Genomic DNA, 23,426 nt, shown 5'->3' with positions numbered 1-23,426 from the left:
TAAAGGAAATGTTCATAAAATTCTTTGAGAGAATAACCACATGCACATCCATGCAACAGAACAGAGGGGGGAAAAAATCAAATAATGCTTTAGCTTTACAAGTTAATGTGGCGGCTTTTAAAGTTGTGTGCTTTTATTAAAGCTTACCAAGGGTTCTGCACAAAAACAGGGAAAGGCTTGGGTTAAAGCAGAACATACTTATGATATGAGAACACTGGATGCAGTTACTTAGGGGCAGGAAACCGCTGGTCACAGTCTGATTCTTGTGAGGGCAGCCATCCCTCAGACTGTTTATAGTGACCACCTCTGAACCATAAAATGGTCTTAATTACACACGAAGTTCATTTATAATTCTATTATATAATAGGATTTTTTTTTGTAGCCAGTATGAGCAGAATAAAATATAATAGAGTTCATTTTAATGCAGATAGTCTTACTGTTTTAATAAAGAATTAAGGAGGGAAACATGAGAGATTTTCCATTGCTCAGCAAAAAAAATAAACATTAATAAATCATCAGCAATCAATAAATTAAGCATTCTGCCATTAGTGGGAAACCAAACTGGAGCTTTTCCATGACTTGGTGCTGATGCGTTTGTCCCTGTTAGGGCATGTACCTGAGACAAAGGTGATGAGGTGTTATTGTCACCTTCTTGTCTACAAATGAATGTAAAAGTCAGTAAAATCTTATTTATCAGAAATATACCCTGTAACTCTTCATGGAGAGCTTTTTAAAAAAAAAAAAATATATATATATATATATATATATATATATTTAACAGCATGGACTACAGTCTAATAATCTCAGACTAACAGCTTTATCTCCCTGATGAAACTGTAAGTCTTGAGCTGGGTGGTCATTTCTCTATTGAGACATTGGACGTGCGACACGACTGCAGCAGACCGAGTCACCCAGGGGACCATAAATCATGCGCCATCCACCAGAATATTCTTTATTACCACTGAGATAGAGGGAGAGGATAGTATTGAGAGGCCATTTTTCATCCTGAGCTTATGGATTTTTTTTTGCTCCCACATGTCTGCTTCCTGGCCCATAATAATATCATGTTTTAGTCAATGTTTCTTAATGTTTCCCCTCATCTGCATTATTATCAGATTTCTTTTTATCTGAAAGATTTTATTTTGAGGGAATACAGATGATTAAACAAGTGTAATTAACTGCCTTTAAACTCTTTCGGAGGCCAAAAGAAAGGAAGATGCCAAAAAAAAGGAAAAGAAAAGCAGACCTTTAGAGCACAGGTGAAGCAGTTTTATTTCTGTGCAGCAGGCTGGTTAAGGCTCAATCAAAACACACCGTCAAGGCAAGCTTGTTCGTCTCACACATTTCTCCTTTTTTTCCTCACATGATGATGCTCTTGACACACCTTCATCTGAGTACTGGGAGCAGTTGCCACAGCAACCCCAGTATCATATGACAGACAAGCCTCATCTCTGCCATCTCCTTCCTGCATTCCCCCCCCCTGTACTTTGCTTCACCCACGTCGGTTGCAAACAGAAGTGTCAGTGGCATCCTGTGAGAAGCAAATGGATAATTTTCTTTAAACTGTAAATCATGAATGTGGTTGTACAGTACTTTTGGAAATGTACTATAGTTTACTTAACCCACTTCAGCTTCTGCAACATTTATCTTGTCTCGTCTTGTGGAAGATAATAAGAACCCTGTGATGACTTATATGGCATAGGACATTAACTGTGAAATAATGTATTTTTCCCCCCATTTGACTGATGCTCAACTGCCCTTGACCAAAGCTGCACAGCCTCGGTTGCTGTAGGGCATTTGCTAACTGGACAGCAGGGTTCCACTCAGGAATACAGTTGTTCTTTAGTGGGTGAAAGTTATTAAGCCTGCATCAGCAGCCTTGCAGACCTGCGGGAATATTGTCACAGTGCTGCTGCTGCCCTCTCTTGTTAGTAAATGACCCAATAGTCCCATGTAGATTCAGCTTTGTTCCTGCTTTATATGCTCCATATCCTGTTATTGATCTCTGAATTTTGATTTGGTTGGAGTTTAGAATTCTTATTTATGTTCAGGCACTCTGTTTGGTTGCATTATGATTTTTGTATTTCTTAGCTTTTTTTTTATTATACAGGTTTACTCAGTTTCCTTAGCCTTTAGTCTTGGTTGTGTTTTAGTTCTAGTTGCTGCTGATATACCACTCAGAAAAATTAAAGGAACGCTTTGAAAACATATCAGATCTCAATGGGGGAAAAAAAAAATTATGCTGGATATCTCCCACGTACTTATATGCATGTCTGACAATGTCGGGGCATGCTCCTAATGAGTTGACGGATGGTGTCCAGGGGGATCTCCTCCCAGATCTGGACCATAGCATCACTGAGCTCCTGGACAGTCTGAGGTACAACTTGGTGGCATCGGATGGACTGAAACATAATGTCCCAGCAGTGTTCTATTGGATTTAGGTCAGGCGAATGTTCTATTGCAAAAGCCACTCGGCTCCACGGTGCCAGGCAGTGAGCACAGGGTCCACTGGAGGATGTCGGGCCCTCAGGCCACCCTCATGAAGTCTGTTTCCAATTGTGTGGTCAGAGACATTCACACCAGTGGCGTGCTGGAGGCCATTTTGTAGGGCTCTGGCAGTGCTCGTTCTGTTCCTCGTTGTACAAAGAAGCAGATACCGGTCCTGCTGATGGGTTAAGGACCTTATATGGACCTTCCGACTTTCTTCTAATTTATTTATTGTTCTAAGTAATCTTGATTAAATAGTTCTCTGGGCTATCAAAGTGTTTCTTTGGACATTGGTTGCTTTTTCATTCATTTTCAGTCCAGTTCTTGTATTGGACCATTTACATAGGATTTTTTTGTTTGTTAAGAGTAACTCCAGATAAGATCAGCACATGATTGGGAAATCACCATCTCCAAATCTGATTGTATTATATGATAGTGGTGTTAGATGAATGGAAAAGAAAATTTTATGCTTCATTTTTGGATTTACTCCTTCCGTGCTGAGTGGGTGATGCACACTTTTTGGGAGGCCGGAGTACCAAAGCACCTTTACATTTATAGGCCATATGGGTTATTGACGCAACTGGCAAAAAAATCTGTGGGACCTTCATGCAGATTTGCAGCAGTGCCACCTGGATTTGCTCCATTTATTGATTATGGTCTTGTATGAAGGTCAGTATTATATCTTCTGACAGATCATAAAGATTTATATATTGTTCTTTAATCAATAAATGATGGGTATTACAAACATCAAAAAGAATTATGGGTACCATCAGCAGATTTAAAAAAAAAAAAAAGTAGGGTCAGAGGATGTGGTCACTGAAATTCTGGCCACACCCACCAAAATCTCCACTCTCAAGGGTACTTAAACCACGTAAAGATACATCAATATGGCCTATTTTAGTTTCTATCAAAAAATGTATGGGCATTTCATAAGAAATAGTTAAAATTAACTCTAAAAAAACTGTTTTTTCAATGCAACTGTGACAATCTGTAGAGTTTGTGGTTGCACAGAGCCTTGCAGATATGTTCTTGTTTTGTTTATTCAGTGCCAGATTAAAAAAAACAACCCACAAGACTGTTGGTTGTGGGCTGTTTTACAAACAGGAAGAGTCCAGCAGTGATGTGGTGACCAGAGAACAAAGACCGATGAAACCACTGGCAATGCAAAGGGGACAATACACAGTTAAACTTTGAGATTGACCAATGGGAGAGAAGAACACTGCTGATTTACATACATTATGATGGAGAGGGAAATACATCAGCATGCTACCTATGCATCCAGAACCTGGAATATCCACCAGCAAACAGTGGATATAAACTAGTTGGCACCATCTGGCCTCTTGGGAATCTACATGTGCCTTTAATCTACAACCACGAAAGCAGTTTTAAAAATTAAACATTATGTATGCTAAAATATGCCATATCTGTTTCCCTACAATCCATTTAGTAGTTGAGATATTTTTGACACTGCCATCCAAAGAACTACACTCTTTGCATTGCTAAGAAAACCAGCTGCAATCTGAACTAATCGCCACCAAATTTTAAACGACTGCATTTCCTATCAGGGTTGAATTTTCACTCTTATATTTTTCTGTGTCTTACTCACTGGACCTTTTTATGATCAGCTACCTTTTGTTTTTCTCCCTGTGATCACTGTCCTTCCTCTTGCCTCAAAGAGTCTCTCTTTAAAATCTTTTCTTCAAACAACCTATCCTCTTTGGTTTTTGTCGTCTCACGGTCGTCGGTGCCTGACGTCAGCACCCTCTCACGGCACATATCTACTCCTCTCTGCTGTTCACCTTCAGTCGTCTCCAACTTCACATTGTCTCCCTGCTATTTTGCAGCTCCTGCTTTCTTTGCTGCTCTCCGACACCCACTCGCGTGTGCTCATACATTCTGCATCTGCAACACCACATCCACCCAGTACTTTTCCTTTACTCCAGTCTCATTTATATTCCCCCTGTCCCATCCCTTTCTTCCCCCTCCCTCCCTGCTGTTTCTTCCTTCGCGGTTTGTGCTGTCTGGGTCACACTCAGCTGCTAAAAAAAGCTTCACCCTGCACTGGGCTCTGTGGTCTCGTTTATCCAGCCCATTATTCTTAGTGCAAGCACTTAAATAAACATACTTACATGTCCATGCATGGCATTTCACTAATACTACTTGATTATTTTCAGCCAAAAGGGTCGTCTTACACAAAACACTCAATACTGCTTCATCAGCTTTGCACATGAGTCCATTAACACAATAAAACAAAGACTTTTCACGCACAGTTCAGACATATCTTTGTTTTTCTGTAAATACCAAAAGTAAAACGCGCACGCACACACACACACGCGCGCGCGCGCACGCGCACACACACTCCTGGCTAAGCTACTACAGTCTCTGTAGTATTATGCCAACTGCTGCTTGCGCATCAGTGCATGGGGATGTGCTGGTGTTGTGCAGGTGTTCAGACACAGGAGAAAGTGGGTCATGCTTAGTTCTCACAGACTTATTGCAGTGTCCCTGCCAAAGATGGTGTTTTTTTATTATTTACAGGAGATTTTTCTCAATTGATATTAATCAGAACTGACACAAAATACTTGATAGGTGTCATTAGAGGACTGAGATTTACTGACATAGAATGGGATTTGACTCGAGGATCTAGTTTTCATTAACTTGATTGGAAATTCATCATAACGCCATGCTGGCTCAGGTTACACAGGTGAAAGGCCGGTTGTCCTTTAGTTGGTGGATACCAGAAAAACACAAACAGATCTTTTACCAAAGGATCTGTTTCACATGAAAGCCAGGGAGCAGTGGATCAGGTCGTAATGCTCACCTAAAAGCAACACACGAAAATAGAAACTCATTAAAAGCTGTTTTTTCCCCCCTTTCACTAATCCAGATTTACCCTTTGAGAGCTCATTAAGAAAAACCTTCGTATGCCATTCTGTTTTCGGGCGTTATTAACAGATGAAACTTGTATCTGTTTCACTGGGTTTGATATTTCTGTGAATTTGTGGCAGTAGCCTTGATGAATTTGACATCACTTAAAATTATTTAATTTGGCAAACATTTTATTTAAAACTTACTTACAACACTAGGGTGCAGCCTGCTTCTAGCTGCTTATTTTGTGGTATGAACATGCACAGCAATGACAAATCCCTTTTAACCCATTGCCACCATTTAAATGTCATTTATTTTGTCCACTTCACTGATTACACAAAAAATGACCTGCTTATGGGGAAGAGATTTAAAGCAGGACAAAATTTCCCCACTCATACTGTCTTTGTAGATGTACTTAAACCAATTTTAATACCGAATGGCAGATTGCATTGCTGGGCCTGTGAGGGGACATGTGACACTCCATGGAAGAACCTCACCAGATGGCCTCTCAAACAGGGGCCTGTCCAGCTCACAGGGTTGAGGGCAAAGCTCCTGTCCCCATTTTTTTGGATAGCATAATCCTTTTAAAATACCCCTGCAGCAAGGCACACCTTTTTTTTTAACTGAGTATTGTTGGTGCAACACAGTTAGTGCTGCAAATAATCAGGTCAGACTCACTGTGAAAAAATATACATAAAGGTTTTAATTTATTTAGATACATAAATAAACTAAATGTGGCAAAAAGGCATGATTTTGTGTCATTTAAACATTATGACTTAAAATGAAGATTTATTTGGTGACAGGCTGGGCAGAGCACACAATGTATGATGTAGCTGTAACTAGGTAAGCATATATGTTTGCATGAGCGTGGAGAAAGTGGATGGAGCTCATAATGAGTTTACAACCATCTCTCCATCTGCTGTGACACTGCCTGTAATCCTACATGTGGGAGTGCCCTACATACATTCCGCTGGGTTTTATCTCACTATATTATCAATAATAATAATGAAGAAAACATAATGGGAATAATGTGGAAGATGGCTCTGGCTTTAATGTAGCCAGTGCATGCAGATCAGGAAATGGAAAATCGTCTCTCAACCTAATGCTAATCTTTAGTAGGCGCTACAGTCGTGTGAACAAAGATTTTCACAGGACTAAGTGTACCCTTACTGCTTCCATAGGAATTAAGAGTATAAGTTGCAGCCAGATGCTGTTAATCAAATGCACCTGATTAGCTGATGATCAGCAAGTGTGAGCCCCTCTATAAAACCAGATGTTTTGGTAGTTTGCTGGTTTGGAGAATTAATTTATGTTAACACAATGAGTGGATGTCCAATCAAGCTCACTCCAAGGCCCAGTCAAAGTCCAGACCTCAACTTGACTGAAATGCTGTGGCAGGACCTTAAGAGAGCTGTGCAAACAAACCTCAAAGAACTGAAGCGATTTTGTAAAGAAGACTGGGCCAGAATTCCTCCACAACTATGTGAAAGACTGATAAATTCATACAGAAAATGATTGCTTCAAGCTATTGCTGCCTGCTGCCTGCTGCCTACTGAATCATGGGGATATATATATATATATATATATATATATATATATATATATATATATATATATATATATATATATATATATATATATATATATATATATATATATATATATATATATATATATATATATTTCCACTATTATATGACATATAAACCAACTGCTACAGTAAACGGTGCTTCTGGCATTAGTGTAAATATTTATCTATAATTTCAGCTTTTGAGTGTAATATACTACTCAATAAATTAAATATAAATGCACAAAAATAAGTGGCCCCAAAAATTTAAATAAAATAAAATACAAAATGTAATATAATGGTATTATATTTTACTTGGGGTTAATGTTAGCATTATTCATTACAAAACAGAAGGATAAACTAAACATGGGGCTGTTTCCAGCTGAACAGTTTCTGCCCCGGTAGCCAAAGGTTTCTGTGATAGTCTGTGCTTGGCCTTCCTGTTTCACTGAAGAACCGCAGCGGATGCAGTTGTTAAAAGACGCTTCTCTGCCCCCTGGTGGCAATTCTGTGTTCAGCATGCAGCAGACTAGCAGGATCACACAGACACATAAACGGACTTTAACTTGCACACTGCTGACTTCTTAATGCACAATTTGCACTTCTAATGCCATGATTAATTTGTGTTTAAAATAATCAGCAGAGACAGAAAAGCCTCAGAGATACCAGCAGATTGTGACATTGTATAGCATCAACAATTACATCTGAAGGAGTTAGTTCATTGGAAGGAGGAAACAAATTAATTTAGAGACTGTAAGTGTTTTATCTGCATCCTGCAGCGACACTGTGTATAAACACTCTGGATAAAGATAGAATAAAAACTGGATAATACTAACAGTGCAGTGGATGTTCACTCCGAAGTGCTTACTGAGGGAAAAGTATACTGTAGGCTTTCTTTGGCAATGTCTTTGTGAAGGTATTATTAAATTGTTATTTATTTGTGTTTTAATGTACAGCACTTTGTGTCAGCTGTGGTTGTTTTAAAGTGCTTTATAAATAAAGATGGTATGGTATGGTAAGGTATGCAGAAAAACTTCCACCAAGTCATATTTGAAAACCGTGTCATCCCATTTAAATTTTTATTACAGATTTTCCTGCAAGATACCCCACAGCTAAGGCATGAACTTCTATGTACAAATTGCCACCTCTGACTCTTCACATTTCCACAACTCTCTTCTTTTAATAAGCTGACACTGCAGGGTAAATTTCTTGGGTTACTTAAACTCAGCTTGTAACAAAAAAGGCTTTGACCAGCTGCACCAACTGAGCTATTTCAGACCCAGCACCGCACAAATGCAAATAGCTCGTTTGATCCTTGCTTTACATATTATGTCAGCCCCACCCCACCCCCCCACCCCCCCGCACACACACACACACACACACACACACACACACACACACACACACACACACTTTTCTCTTATCCAGTATTACCCAATACATCAATGCCCTTACTTCAAGGGCACCTGGGGCCTTACAGCTAATAATACCACTTTTGTTTTATACTAAAACTTCAAATTGTAAAAAACCAAAAAAAGCAAAAAACAATAAGTATTATATTTTTATTTCATATTTGAATTTAACACGAAGATCAGACTGACATAAAAGGCAAATCTTCCCTTGCTTTTTGGGCCTCTTCTGTTCTTGTAGTCCTTCAACCACAGTCCCACATGTCATATGAAAATAAATTTGTGCTTGCAGGACCGTCCTTTGACCTCAGCCGCACCCTCTTTTATTATAGGTAAGCTGGCTTCCTTTTTTTAATGGATTGAGAAGTCCCCGAGCCAATCGACTTCTTTTACGGGGGAGGAGGCGGGACTTCCCGTACAGTAGCGCAAGTAACCCAACATGGCGATTACGTTCCTTGCCTGAGAGTGCAGTGGGAACCGCTTTAAGTTCAGCTCGATTTCAGTTGCAGAGTTCATTAAAGCGGGTCAGTGTTTCCAGACTGAATATATCTACTTTTAGAAATGAAGGTGAAAGAGCGATCGCCGGCGAAGAAGCGTCCCCGAGTGCTTGAAGATGGCAGAGACCGAGGAGGAAGCCACCCGAGCAGCAAGACGAGCGGAGCCCTGACGGGGGTTAGCGGCAACACGGGTAACGGCTCTGCTTACAGCGGCTCTTCATCCAGGAGAAGTTTACACAACGACAAAAGAGACACGAGAGATTCAGACGGACACAGTTCATCTAGTCGGACTAGTAGCGGCTACGACTACGGAGTTGTCCCAGGGAACAAGCCGCACGGTGGCGCTGACCTCGTCGCTGAAACATCCAGGCCGGGTTCACGCAGCGACCCGCGGCCTCCGTCAAACCCAGGAAGTGAGTACAAGACTCTGAAAATCAGTGAACTCGGCTCCCAGCTGAACGACGAGGAGATAGAGGACGGCCTGTTTCACGAGTTTAGAAAGTTTGGGGACGTGAGTGTTAAAATAGCCCGAGTAAACGATGAGAGGGTGGCGTTTGTGAACTTCAGGCGGCCCGATGACGCCCGGGCGGCCAAACACGCCCGCGGGAAGCTGGTGCTGTACGACCGGCCACTGAAAATAGAAACAGTATACCTGAGCAGACGGAGGAGCCGCTCCCCTGTTTCTAAAGACTGTTTTCCCGCGGGACAGAGACCCCTCCACGCTCAGAGAGCTCTGTCCCCCACGGGTGTGGGGTATAGAGACTTCCGGCTACAGCAGCTGGCCCTGGGCCGTCTGCCCCCTCCTCCTCCGCCGCCACCACCTCCCCTCAGAGACCTGGACAGAGACAGAGATTTTGCCATGTATGAAGCCAGAAACAGACCCCCGTACATTCCTGAATGTTTTCGCGATGAGGACCAGCTGAGCCCCGAGGACCAGCAGAGGGCAAACAGGACGTTGTTTTTGGGCAATTTGGACGTCAGTGTGACGGAGAATGACCTGAGGAGGGCGTTTGACAGGTTTGGAGTGATTACAGAGGTGGACATTAAGCGCACAGTTAGAGGCCAGAGCAACACCTATGGATTCATCAAGTTTGAGAACCTTGACATGGCTCATCGGGCCAAAGTGGCCATGGCAGGGAAAGTCCTGGGCCACAGCCCTATTAAAATAGGATATGGTAAACCTACGCCCACGACCAGGCTGTGGGTGGGGGGCCTTGGGCCCTGGGCTCCACTTCCTGCACTTGCCAAAGAGTTTGACCGCTTTGGGACCATCAGGACTGTAGACTACAGGAAAGGTGACGCGTGGGCTTATATTCAGTATGAGAGCCTGGATGCTGCTCAGGCTGCATATACTCACATGAGAGGCTTCCCTCTTGGTGGCCCTGACAGGAGACTCAGAGTGGACTTTGCAGACACGGAGCATCGTTACCAGCAGCAGCAGCAGTATACACAGCTTCCTCTCCCCCTGCCGCACTATGATTTAGCCCCTGAGCCTTATTCACACCGCCTTTCTGATCCAGTGAGAGCGAGAGAGCGGTCCCCTCCACTTCCTGCTCGCTTCAGAGACAGGGATCTTTACTCTTCTGCTGAATGGCCTAGCCTTGGTGCCCATGAAAGGATGCGAAGTTTTGATTCGGCAGACCGTCTGGACAGGCGTCCCCATGAGAGCTGGTCATTAGAACGTGAGCGGGAGTTGCAAAGCAGAGATTTGGCCCGCAAAAGGAGACCTTTAGAAGATGGCTGGCGGCTGGAGCACTCACCTGACACCAATAACTTTGGTCTGCGGCCTCATGGTAGCTCGTTGGACCGCAGCCCAGGAGGGAGCAGCCGAGATGGGGGACGCTACAGTGACCCTGAGCGTTTGTCTCGCTCTGCCAGAACCTCCCCGGTCAAAGAGCGGAAGAACAGCCAGGAGGCTGGGTTTGTAGATAAGAAAAGGAAAACACAGAGCCCATCTGAGCCACACTCCGGCTCCGAGAAGGGCCACAAACACAAAGCCAGTGACTCAGCTAAGAGCCCAGCGAAGAAGGAGGACCACTCAGAACATCTTTCTTCTTCTTCAAACTCCTCCAAATCAGGCCAGCAGCCTAATTCAGCTGCTGACAAACAGAAGCTCAGTCAAGCCTGGCAGGGGGTCCTCCTGCTGAAGAATAGCAGCTTTCCCACCTCACTGCACCTGCTGGAAGGGGACATGAAGGTGGCGACCAATCTGCTGGTGGAAGGCTCTACAGGGGGCCAGGTTTCCCAGTTGAAGATCAGCCAGCGCCTGCGCCTGGACCAGCCAAAGCTGGATGAGGTTTCCCGTCGCATCAAAGCCGCTGGCTCCAGCGGGTACTCCATCCTCCTCGCTGTGCCTTGGAAATCAGATGACAGCGAAGTCCAGGACACCAGCAACTCCACTGAGAGACCACTGAAAAACCTGGTGTCCTACCTGAAGCAGAAAGAGGCAGCAGGTATCATCAGCCTCCCTGTGGGGGGGAGCCGTGACAAGGATCACGGAGGAGTCCTGCACGCTTTTCCCCCCTGTGAGTTCTCCCAGCAGTTCTTGGATGCCTCTGCCAAAGCTTTTGCCAAATCAGAGGATGACTACTTGGTTATGGTTATTATCAAAGGAGCATCGTGAAAGAAAACGTGCAAATTATGTATGTGTCATGTCACACTCAAAACTGTTAAAACTGTGAGATGTAAACAAAGGGAGAAGTTGTGGTATTAAAGCAGTATAGGAGGAAATGGCAGGGTTCAGATTTTAAGTTCTATAACCTTGTATTGCATCCTATTGAAAGTTTATAGAAAGGAAAGTCAAACAATTAAGTACATTTTTATAAGTTGATAAATTTGATTGATAAATCAGGTAAAATGTTGCCTTCTATTATTTAGATATTAGATTAAATGCACATTACCTGAAGGGTACTATTGTAAAATGAATCCAGAGAGAGCTGCAGGTCTATGAATCAGTACTGTATGTTGCCTTATCATTTAAAAAGAACAGGTCCTTTATGTCCTTTCGTGCAACTCCTGATTACAACAAATCCAGATCCAGAAGAGAGCATTTAGCCTTTGTTTTATCCAAATTCTTTGTGAATGAAATCAAACTGATGTACACTGTGATTTTTCTTTTGATTAAGGAAGTCCGTTTACTCAGAAGCTTTATCCGTTGCTCAGTAATTGACCTATTCCAGATGTTTGTATTTGTTTTTCCTTCTTTTTCAGTGACCAAGTAAACCTTTTTGAAGACTTCCAAATTCAAACTTTCAGTGTAACAAGTTTTTTTTTAATTTGATCTGTTCAGGCCAGATGATATTAAAGCTTCACATTCTAGAGGAAAGAGCAGTTCAACAGACCAAATAATTGCATTACTCCTTCTGGGTATTCATATGTAAAGTTAAAGCACATGAGAGCATGAGGAGTTTAAAGTGTAGTCAACATTATCAGTGGGTTTTTTTTGGTGTGTGTGTATGTGTCACATCTCAAAGTTGTGTGACTTTCTGACTGAGTGGAGGTTTTGGCGTGGAGGACTTTATGGCTGAGTGGAGGTTTGTCCTGTGTGTTTTCACTAAACACTTGTACCAACAGCACCCATATCTAGGGGGATGGACACAAGCAGCAAGCTCTGTGTTTTCCTTACTGAGGTGTATCCGCTGCAACTGCTAATTCATCTTTTTTTTAAAATTATTATTATTATTATTAATCTGTGACCATTAAAAGGGCAGAAACATGCCCCCCCCCTTTTTTTTGTGTGTGTGTGTTTGAAATTTAGTTTTTTCTCATTATCTTTTAATGTTTTACCACTGAGGTGAATTGACTCCTCTCAGTCTCAACAAAAGATAATTTTATGAGGCTAGTCTGTGTCATCGGGCTTTTATTTTGAAGGTTCACGGGATTGCTTTTTGTGTCCTTCCCTTCCCTGTTGTATTTTTATTAGCTGCAGGTTGGTTGAGCAGTTATTGTTTGATCAAACACTTTATTTTTCTCATGTTTTAACTCACCGGTTATGATTACTACCCCCAAAGAAAGCATATTGTGTTTTTTTTTTTTTTAAAAAAACAGGGGTAAAGTAAGCTCCATGTCATGCACACCTCTTTTTACCTGATTGGGAGTCTGTGAATGGAAAATGTTGCTGTATGATCAGTGGACTTTTGAGAAACAAACACCAGAGGAGTGGAGGCGACGCTCAGCAGGCCGTACCGGCCGTCTTCAGAGAGGACTCTTAATGATTGTTTTTCATGCTTTGATTTGAGTACTGTGTTTCAAATGGAAAAAGAGTGATTTGTTCTGTATACTCAGGATATCTGGAGAGAGAGAGAAATGGAGAACATCAGTGCTCATGGGCCTAAGAAGTATACCTGTCAGCAAAACACGCAAGGTGCAACATGCACTTCATAGATCTTGTCTTAATAAATTTACTCTTTCGTGGGAAACACGAGTGCCTCGGAAGACAACTTTTGTGACCTTTTTCTGTTCTTGGAATTGTCTATCAAACTCTAAAAGGCTTTCACTTTGACAGCAGGAGCCTTCCCGGCAGAAATGAGAGGAAGTGTGAGAATCGAGGGAAAGCCTCTCAGTTCTGTGTTTTCGTGATGCTCAACATGTGTTCAGTGACCTCTGTGTGAAGAGCTTTTTCATGTGACCTTCATTCAGATTGAAATTTGGCCATGCTAGAATACTTGTTCATCCTGCCTGCGAAAGGCAAATGTAGTGTGCCTCCTCAGATGTGTGGCTTGTTCCTCAGTCACCTCTGTCTGTGCGGAGGTGTGACTGAGAACCTCCTCGTCCCCAAGTTATTTTGCAACAGGGCTCGTCTCTCAGTGGGAGTTTTCTTTTCCATCTGACTCCAGCAGCACACTGATACAGAGTGTTGATTCAGCGTCTGCAGCACGAGCAGTGTTTGTGTTGTTGCTTATTGTTCTTGCATTGGAGTTTTAAAGAAGAAGATCTCTGTGCTAGGGCCAGACCTGTCGGAGAGACGGTCGAGGCGGTGTGACGACTTCGGCCAAAAATTGGAAAGGAAGCACAACAAAGACAAGAAATCGCCCTGTTGGGTCCTGAGCAGGGAATCCTAATCTTTAGTGTATATGTTGATCTCATGATTTTTATGCACTTTTAAAAAGATTATGTGGCAAACTGCATTTGACAGCAAAGACACAAGAGTCCTGCTGCCAGAAACTGCTGCAGGATGAATCTCCTCGACACAGCGCTGTTCCTGCTCATAGTTTCCTGGTTGCTCCTCAAACAAAAGGGGATCGCTACCCTTCAGCTCCTGGTGTGCAGACAGTGCCGTGGCTCTGGCTTGTGGTGTCCCGGGGTGGCCGTGAGATGTAATGGCTTTACATCTCTCTCTCTGGCTGCATCTGCTTCTATTCCTCAGGTAATGTATACTGATGGCCATAATGACATGACTGGTATTGTAATGTCAAAGAGCTCTACAGGTACACAGTCCCTTGAGTAAAAGCTGGTAAGTGGTGATGTGGGGCAAAACTGCCAAAATACAGTTAACCTGCAGTAAAAAAAAAAAAAAAATTAATCCAGATTTTGTTTAAAAAAAAAAAGCCAGAGATTAATGTTAAGCTAATATAATATCTGTTGGTGAGGGTTTGCATCTGTCTTTTCTCACTAGCACAGCTTTCCTTTTGAGTCTCACCAAATTACGTGTTTTTACAATAACAATTTAGTCATAAACTACTTTAATCCAGCAAACAAAGGGAGGGAGCTATGTAAGTAGCTGAAGGAGATCCAAATTGCATGCAGTAGTAGAATTACTGTGAAAATTGTGTTGCAAGAAAACTATTTTAGCAAAGAAGTCTGCAGAGTAAAGGTACTTTAAATGAAGTGCTGCCCCTTTGAGTGTGGTAACGAGCCATGGTGTTATAACTTCCAGTACTTTAATCAACATTAGAGTACTGACTTTTGTTTTACTATGTAAAATCTTAATCTGCAAGGTAACTCAAATATATGTACAGAGGAAAGCTCTGAGATGTAAAATGACATTAAATAGGAACAGCCAAGAAAACGCACACCTCAGGACTGCACTAAGGAACCGTACCAAAGTGCTTGCATTTTGTTCCCTTCAGCCGTCACAGGTGAATGCCAGTTAGCGGTGTTAGAAGAGTCTATTAAATAACAAAAGCAGTGTCTCTGCAGGCTGGAGGGCCTCTGAGTTGCATGTTAACTGCAAACACAGAAAGATGATGTAAAATGAGTGTGTGTGTTTTTTTTTTTTTAAAGACATTGAAAAGTTAGCCAAACGTAAAATTGGAAGAGAGTTTTTTAAATCAGGTATTTCTTTAATTTCTAAATATACTAAGCTGCAAGTTTGTTGATCTGGAGTGTGCAGCCTGCTTTAAACTGATATTGAGATAAGTTATTTCACTTCCTGAAAATCAGTGGTTATCTTTTCTGCATTGAGAGAGGGGATGTCCACCCATGTGAACATTTTCAATAGGCAGCACAGACTTCAGTATAACCAGTGATAAATAGGTCCTCTCTATCAGAACAGCCTCAGTTATTACTAGTTATGATGGAAAGCTGTCAGTGGAGTTTACTGTATGCTGCACTGCCAGCTGTGGTACATGAGGCAGGCAAACTTTGCTAACTTCTAATTTAATCAGTATAAAAGTTCATCCTGACAGGATTGTTTAATAAATAAGGGGAGGTGCTCGCTGCTCAGATTTCTGCAGTGTGAAAGGTAAAGAAACAGAAATATGTACAGTATATGAAACCTCCAGGGTAAATACTGAAATATGAACATTTAAGTTTATACGGGGGGAAAACAGTTGCGCTTATTTTAATCTACAAGGTTCAGTGAACACTTTTTAACAGGTCAGCTGCAGCTGGTGGTTATAATGAAATAAAATTAGGTGTGGAAAAGCAACAGTCAGCTCAGTCAGAACTGTCAACACAGCATGAGGGGACAGTGGGGGCATGTTTGGGATGTTCACATGAGTGACGGTGAACCAGCTGTCCATCTGACCAGCACCCCAGTGTATTTATGATAAAGGTAACACAAACTACCTGAAACATTTAAAATAAAATGTGCAGACTAAATGAAATTAAGTACAAAAAATAAAATTACAAAATACAGAACTATAATGTACCCACTTTGTTGGACTCAGTTCAGCCCCTCATTTTTCTTTATCAAGTAAAATGTAATTTATTTATATTTATTAGAGTAAAATGCTTGAAATGTTGAAACAAATTCACCAGAGAAGTTAGACTAATAAATGTCATAGTCTACAGCAACTCAACATGGCAGTACCAGCAACAAACAACTAAACTACACTAAAAAGAACTAAAAGCTAAAGTAAAATATAAGGAAGGTTGAGTTTAGTTGATTATTTCTTTGTTGTAACAACAATGCTTCTTGGCAATAAATCTTATACCGTTTGAAAGCCTGTTTGTTTCCCTTTAAATGGAGCCACATTTGTAAGGAAAATGCATTTGTGGGTTGAGCAGCAGAGTTGAGTATGTGGATTGCGCCCATGAAAAACTTGCCAAATCTTCTTTGCCAATGGCAAACAGCTCATTCTGCTATTGACTCTTGTTTTGAGCTTCTGGTGTCCCAGGTCCTGACAGTGCAGCTCGTCATCATTGGAGGCAATCTCAATGCAGAGAGATATTGAGATGAGATTCTGCAACCAGTGGAGAATTCATATCTCCACATTCTGGGACTGAACTCTATCCTCCAAGATGACAATGCTCTCCCCCACAGAGCAGCTTTATCAGAGACTACCTCTAAAATTTGGGAGTGGAGAGGATGGAGAGGTGGTTCTTCCACATGCTGCTGAGGCCTCTGTTTATTAAATGAATAAATTGTTAAATTGGCAATATGTCTTATTTCATCCAATCCAATAAACAACACAGAGAGTCAGTAGCAGAATAAGCTGTTTGGCATTGACAGAGAAGATTTGGAGAGTTAAGGGGAAATAAACAGGCTTTCCAACAATATAAGACTTATTTCCAAGAAGCATTGTTACAAACCTGAAGACTTTTGACGTTGTGTTTTAGGACTTCTGTGTGAAAATCCAGTTCTTCTCATTTTGAACATGTTTTGAAGCTGCTCCTAATTAAAATGTTGAGTATTTCAGGTCATCCTCTCAACGCAGAGGCAAAGAAGAAAGAGAACCTCTTCACTGATTCCCCCTCTGAAAGCACCTTTTTGGCTGAATGAAGTGTTATAAACACGCACTGAGAAGCTGCTGGATATTCAAGGAAGTAAAAGAACTGTGGAAAACTGGGTTGGTGAGTACAAATTTAAATTGGATTAAAAATATCACACTTTTCATGTTGACACCACTAGTATTTTATTGTTACTCATAATAATGTAAACATCAATTAATTTTGGGCTTGAATAAAGGCAGCTGTTCTTGAAACTCCTACTGATATTGTGTGGGTTTTTTTTCCCCTTTTCTTCATGACCAATATTCCCATCTTGGTGAAAATATGTATTTGGAAACTTTCTCAGATGTCTTTGAATGATGACGCTTTTACACTGTCAGTCCTCCAGAGGGCAGCATTGGGTGGAGCACTGTTAAACGGAAGTCGCCTGTATGGGGGAAGATTCCATTATTTTCCCACAAGTAATGTGATAAGCTTTGACATGTGAGGAATCGATTATTGGAATTTCAAGATGCCAGTAACATTAGGGCTCCTGTTTGTAGCATTTAATCTTTTAAAAGCTGTTAACACACCAAATGATTGCAAACACTCATTTTGATGCAAACGGGAGACGTTCAGGTTAATCTTCGCGTGCAGAACTAACAGTGAGTTTGTCAAATAAAGGCAGTAACAGTGGTCTTTAGTACTTTTACAGAGAGTAGATAAGAAGTTAAACAGAAAGTAAACAGGATGTAGTCTGGGAAAGGTCAGACTTTCACTGCTTAAACAGTGAAGAAGCTTACCTGAGAAAAGGTGTGGCTCACAGTTAGGCCCATAGGGTTCTGGAAATTTAAACTTTATTTGTAAATTTGCCTCTGCATGAATTAAGCTTTAATTCAAGGGGTTTAACAAAGAGTTTGAGTGACAAGCAAAGAAGACTGAAGCAACAGCTTGATTAGTAAAGTAATTTTTTTTAGTATATTCTAAGAAATGAATGAATGGATGCGCTGATCAGTTCAGCAACATCAAAAAGCCAGAAAGACAATAGAAGACAACTAAAGTGGATGATGACAGAATTATTTCCTTGGTTCTGAAAAACAACTTCACAACATCTAACCAAGTAAATAACACTCAGGGAGGTAGGAGTATCATTGTCAACATCTACAATCAAGAGATGCCTTCATGAATAGAAATAGAGGATTTACAAAAAGGAGATAACCAGCGGTTATACTCAAGAACACGAAGGTCGGATTAGACTTTAGAAAATAATCTAAAAGAATCTGCACAGTACTGGAAAAAAATCAGATGAAAACAGCCTGTATGAGAATGATGTGAAGCGAAAAGTATGGAGAAAGAGAGAAACAGCTCATGATCCAAATCATACATCATCAGTCATACACAGTGGAGGAGATGTTATGGCATGGACATGTATGGCTGCTAGTGTTTACTGATGATGTGAGAACTGCTAGAAGCAGCAGGATGAATCGTGAAGTGTACAGGGCTAAACTCTCTGCTCAGATTCAGACAAATACTGCGAAACTAAGCAGTGCAAATGGGTAACGACCCAAAGCATACCACAAAAGCAAGCCAAGAAATTCTCAAGAAAAAGAAATGGGATATTTTTCACTGGCCAAGTCAGTCACCTAATCTCAACTCAACAGAGCAGCTTTTCAGGTTGAGAGACCCTCAAGAAGTAAAGGCCCGGCAGAGCATCTTTAATGGAGAAAATACAGCATTTGGTGACATCAATGGGTTTTAGACTTCAGGCAGTCAGTGACTGCAAAGGATTTTCATCCAAGCATCAAAAATAATTCCTATATTTAAAATTACTTTATTTTGTCCAGTTACTTTTGAGCCTCTTAAAAACTGGGGCCCTGTGCAGACAAATGGCTGTAATTCCTGAACAGTTAATGCAGCACTTTTATTAAAGCCCGTGAATTAAAGCTGAAAGTCTGCACTTCAATCACGTCTTGATTTAAAATCCAGCGTGGCGGTGCACAGAGGTGAAAACTCCAAAAATTGTGTCATCATCCAGATGCTTATGGACCTAACTGTAGAGCACTGTGGTAAGTTACACCACCCCACTGCAATGTGTTCTTCACATTATCGAGCTCGCAGTTTATAATTTCTCTTGCACTTTTATAAATCACTCCCGCCATGTTATTCCTTTTTAGGCTAAGTTATGAGGTCTGACATATTCTGGAGAAGATGTTTATGAGTGTGCTCCCTGATGTTTGTGAAACTGAAGTGAAAAACTGAACGTGCTGCGGGCTTTATGTGTCACTAATGAGTTCCGGTGCTTCAATCCGGCAGCTGCAAGAGAGAGAGCAGCCTTCAGAGGAGAATGTTTACCCTGCCACAAAGTCATTTTAGAGTGCCCTGCCTATGATTGTTGAGGATGGTAGGCTCTGCACTATTTTGTGGGTTACCATACATAATAGAACATGCCTTGGTAATTGCGGTGTGTTCTTGCAGTGCACAGGATAAAACTTCAGCATTGCATCATTTACACAAATCTGGCAAACTCCATGCCATCAGGCCCCAAAACTAAATCTGATACTCAAAGAATATTTTGTTGGGGGGTGGGGGGGGGGGGGTGGAGAATGAATCCTGTTGGCCAGTAGATGGCAGTGGATTCACTGAGCTGCAGCTTCAGTCACTTCACCATTCATGTGATTCTCCTGGGAGGAGCCTGAGGAGAGGATGAGTCATCTTACTTAGAATTCAGCCTTTAAACCACCAGCAAAGACGCCATTCATTCATTGTCAGCAGGCTCACAGTCATGCCATCTGTGTGTGTGTGATGTTCAGTGATCTGATATTTTCTTCAGACAGCTGCATTTGTTCTAATAATAATTTGGCACATCATGCAGCTCTTTCCCATTTAAACACTTACATCATCGCACAGACCAGCTACATTTAACCCCTTCCTGTCTCCTTTGTGCGGTTTATGAATTAAATACTTTGCAACTCCAAATTCAGTGATATGTGTTTTTTCCTGCATTTTTTTCAGATCTTTAAGTCTAGTCACCACACACACACACACACACACACACACACACACACACACACACACGCCTGGGTGGTGTTGCATGTATTGTGGGTAAACATGGTAATATGAGAAACCGCCTACTGATACAGGGAGCACGGATATCCCTGCAGACCTCTTTAATCATTCGTCCAACAGATGAGTTATGAGGTTTCACAGTGCAGCCTCTTCACACATATCCCGGACTGTCACATGAATAAATGTAGTATGCTCCACATGAATTTTTATTACTGTAAACTGCAAGTTTACAGTAATAAAACATAATTTTTTAAGATTTGAGACCTGAATGTGAAAAAATAAAACAAAACAAGGTTGTGAGAGGCTATTATAATACACTTCTGCCTTGGACTGCGACAGGCAGAGGAAATTAAATACAGTGCAGAGAGCTTACTCTCCTCGGGGGACAGCTTGTGGTCAACAACCCAAATAAGGGTGAAAATCCAGCAACTTCAGATGTTGCCAGAAGACAGCATGTTTGAGGCACAGGTGCAATAAAAACGACTCCCAGCGTCCAACTCCGGCAATCCATGTGGTCTCCTCTTTCACTCTCAAGTGAACAAGGATAAGACAGTAATGTAATTTAGGAACTGAAGCCCGATGAGTTCCTGCTGATTAACTAGCACACCAAGTGAAAATTAATCTTTGCCTAAAAGTACACAACAATCAGGCCAAGTCTGAGTTGTCAGAGCTGGACTTTAAGGAACAGTTTTAAAGCTCTTTCTAAGTCCTGCACATACAGCCAGTGGTCTTGTGTGGTAAAGATGAACAAAACTAATCTGCTTCTGGTTCGGGGGCTCTGGTTCATGTCATTGTCCGGCTCTCTCCCCTTTATTATCTCCTGTCATGTCTCTACTACACTTAGTTTAATAATAGCAGTAAAGGCTCAAAAATGAGGCTTCAGCTACATGCTCCTTAGCTTAGCACAATGCAAACCTGCACAACTGGCTCTGGGTTTGTCCAAAGATATTAAAATCTGCCTTTAAAGCTCATTTCTCACAGGATATACAGCACACATCTTTTCATATTATCTTTATTTTTGATGTTTATGAACTACATGAGCAGTACAGTAATAAACAAAATAACACAGAGCAAATGATAAAATGCAATAAGTGGTTATTTTGGGATATTTGGCATATATTAAAATACAACAGGTGACCTGAACACATTGACATTATACTGACTGTAAACACTGAACATGTAGGTTATGATTTGTCACTTGTAGCTCAGTCTTTGGTTATTATAATGTAAAACATTATGACACAGTGGCTATGTGCCTCCTTTGAAAGACAGAGCAGCTTTCAGTTCCTCAGGCTGTGTTGCTACATTATAATATTTAATAGACATGCTAGATACTCATGATGTTGTGACTACCTTTAGAGCTTCACCTCCCACAGACACATTTAATCATGATTACACCAAAGTTACATTGAAAAAGCACAGCGAAAGGTGCATAAATATGACCGTACTTTCAAAATTAAAATACATCCCCTCTATAATGCCACTTCTATCATCCTGTAATTGTTTAACCATTATGTTGCTTTACTGTATGTGTATGTGACCTGAAATGAGCAGCCTGAATTTCTTTATTAAAATTGCAAAATATCAGTTTCATTTTACAGGATTTTATAATAATAATAGTAATAATAATATCAGCAATATTACTTAAAACCTGTTTTTGTGACTTTTTTTTTATTGCCAACGCTAAATTTAATTAGATAAAAGCTGCATTTGTTTGAGACTTTATTTTTTGGTCTTTATTGATTTTCTTTCACACTCCTTTCTGCACAGTATAAGATATGAGCTTCTAATCATTTTAAGAGTGTTTTGGTGGACTTAAAGTTATGGCATCTGAAAAACTGCTACGTCTACATTTATATTTCTGCTGTCAAGCAGCCTCAGTGGCCCGAGTGTTGGCTGCAGCCCTAGCTCCTATTTCTGACAGTGTTCATGAGATTTCTAGCTTGTGGCTGGCATTGGCTGATTTGCTTAGGGTTGGGCACTAATGCCCAGAAGCATTCAGTAGATGGTACTTGCTCACAGTTGTTTCCCCCTGGGCTTTCCGGCTGCTATTAACTCTTCAGTATGGCACTACACGCGCGTTTGTGTTGCAGTCTGAAACTGACACTGAACATGTTTTTTTATCGCAGGGTCGTAACAAAAGATTTCATTTTGGAATTTAAACTTGCTCTCCTGGGAACTCAGTGTAAAACTGAATTTATTCAATATATTTTAGCTTTATCGATCACTTTCAAGGTTTCCATCAAGACCAGCGCTTCCCAACTTCTAAGAACCAACCATCCATCCAACCATCCATATTCACAAAATGCTACTTAGTTTTACTGTAATAATTCTGTAATCTTTGGTAATCCCACCTGCAACCAACCTCTAAAATCAAGCAGTCTGACAGCCATGTTACAGTTTCATAACTCAGCCATATATATACAATAATAAACGGGTGGCATTTATTTATTTTTAGCCAAATTCAAGTCAGGTTAGAAAGTGCTGCACCAGATAACTGAGGTCACCAGGAAGCAAAAACTGCACACCTGGTCTTCTGGAATGTGTGTTTAATTTTAGCTTATTGCAATGCTTATTTTATGAACCAGAAACTGTGATTTTTTTTTTCTGCAGAATTCACAGATAATGTGCTGTAATTATGCCTGAAGCTTGGTCAGTGGAGCAGTGTTTTTAAATGAAACTGTATTCATGCTATTAATATGATATTTACTAAATAAATTTACTGCAGATTAATAAATCTCAACAGCAGCACTTTTTCCTGGACATTATTGTATGAGAATACATTTGCCTAGTAACTGTCAATAATTATGCTTATACCGGTAAAATGTCAGTACCTACTGTGTGCATATGAATAACTAGTCTGATTCATTTTAAACCCTTGTTCTTCATTTTTCTGCAGTGCCTTCAGATGACTTGACTGGCACAATATGAATAATATTTTATGAGGCTTAAAGTCAACTGAATTTAGCACAAAATAGAATTCCTTTTTAATTATAATAAAAGCAAAAAGATTTAAATGATTTGTAAATGACTGTAAAGTATACCTGAATATAATATTTAATCAAAGCTGCTTTTAAAAGCATTTTGTCATAAGGCCAAAATTACTGCAAAAAACCCCAACTGTTTAAACATTAAATCACACTCGTATCTAAAAATAAAGTCAACTGATAAAATTGCATAAGAGTAACTGTTAACTGCATTGTTTTCCTGTGAAGGTCAACCGAACTGGAATGTTACATATAGCATAAATATTGCATAATAATAGTAACTGAGTGAGTTCTGCAAGCTTTGCATAAAAATTAGCTCTTTCAAGCAGGTGATTCTACTCAGCATATTCAGAACTTCTCGCCTTTGTAGCACCGTCATACTGAGTGCAAGAAAAGCTGTGTAGCCTATTCAGGAGCCTATTCAGGAGCAGTTGTCTCTCAGTGATGTCTTTCA

General features: G+C 40.8%; 1 pseudogene; it reads left to right on the top strand.

Annotated features, from left to right (window-relative positions):
- The first annotated feature begins 8,632 nt into the window (after positions 1-8,632).
- On the top strand, positions 8,633-17,197 carry LOC115780635 (RNA-binding protein 15 pseudogene; annotated as a pseudogene).
- Positions 17,198-23,426: the final 6,229 nt, after the last annotated feature.

The sequence above is a fragment of the Archocentrus centrarchus genome, chromosome 5 (assembly GCF_007364275.1).
Source record: "Archocentrus centrarchus isolate MPI-CPG fArcCen1 chromosome 5, fArcCen1, whole genome shotgun sequence".
Lineage (NCBI taxonomy): Eukaryota > Metazoa > Chordata > Actinopteri > Cichliformes > Cichlidae > Archocentrus > Archocentrus centrarchus.
The sequence above is the reverse complement of the archived record's forward strand: the minus strand, read 5'-3'. Positions and strand labels throughout refer to the sequence as shown.